The sequence below is a fragment of the Acanthisitta chloris genome, unplaced genomic scaffold (genome assembly GCF_000695815.1).
Source record: "Acanthisitta chloris isolate BGI_N310 unplaced genomic scaffold, ASM69581v1 scaffold13926, whole genome shotgun sequence".
Taxonomy (NCBI): Eukaryota; Metazoa; Chordata; class Aves; order Passeriformes; family Acanthisittidae; genus Acanthisitta; species Acanthisitta chloris.
In genome coordinates, this window is record NW_008678795.1 from 14,433 (window position 1) to 14,697 (window position 265).

Genomic DNA, 265 nt, shown 5'->3' on the forward strand with positions numbered 1-265 from the left:
GAGATACTCTATGACTCATTTGACCAGCTGCAAAATCTGCATATTTATCAGGAGTTTAACAAGTAACACTCTACAATAACAGATGAGTTAAACCGCTGTACCCGGTACGTGTTGCGCTTCTCGATTTGTTTGTATGGTCATATACAGAAAAGGGGTTGAAGCCGCGGCTGCCGCCTGACGCCCGGCTAAGCGCTTTTGCTAACTCCCGCAAAGCTCTCGGGGAGGCTCAGCCGGAGCAGCTGTGAGACGGGAAGCACCCGAGCCC